The sequence below is a fragment of the Lottia gigantea genome, assembly GCF_000327385.1.
Source record: "Lottia gigantea unplaced genomic scaffold LOTGIsca_2, whole genome shotgun sequence".
Taxonomy (NCBI): Eukaryota; Metazoa; Mollusca; class Gastropoda; family Lottiidae; genus Lottia; species Lottia gigantea.
In genome coordinates, this window is record NW_008708400.1 from 2,328,603 (window position 1) to 2,329,456 (window position 854).

An 854-nucleotide genomic window follows, 5' to 3' on the forward strand; every position below is an offset into this window, starting at 1 on the left:
ATTCATATTCTTGATTGCGATCGAGTTCGTACTCATAATCTAGAGACAATTTAATGTCTGATTTATTTGAGGTGATGACGAATAATTGTTCTTTATTTGACATTTTTAATCACGCTTTTATAATCATTTTTATCTATGATACCTTTCTCTAGGAGTCTTTTTAATATACAATTCACTTCATTAAATTGTCTGTATGATCGATGTCCTTCTTTCATTGCCGCTAACATTACTCGTAATCTATTAAGCAATTCTTCGTTGTTGTCGGATAAAAACGTTATACCTTGTCCACTTTTTTCTCTAGCTATCAGGTCTTCGAATTCGTCTATTTCTTGTATGATTGGTGGATAATCATCTGCATAATCATCTGAATCCTCTTCATCAGGAATAACTTTATTTAAATATGTTTCAACTGCTTTCAATCTTCTTGTTTCGGGTCCTGACTTTCTTATTGCATCTAGAAATTTGGAGTATGCTAGTAAATCCTTGTAATCGGCAGTGCCAATATACCAGCCATTCATTAAATCTATTAATCCTGTCGTTAATGTAAATATTAAGTTTTTTGTGTCGATTTTGAATATAGGGGAATTTGCCCTAAATTTAATTCTAAATCCATTAAACAATAATCCCTCATCATCAATGATTGGTGTAATACTCTTTGGTAAATCTGCTTTAGGGTTTGAAAAAAGACGATTTATATCATCTAATGTCCTAATTATGATTTCATCATCTTTAATGGGATATTCTATTTGATGAGGTTCTATAGGAGGTGTAGGTTCTATAGGAGGGATGAGTCTCTTTTTAATATCCTCTTGAGATTTTAATATGGGTTGAAATAGAGTCTGTAGATTCCGTAA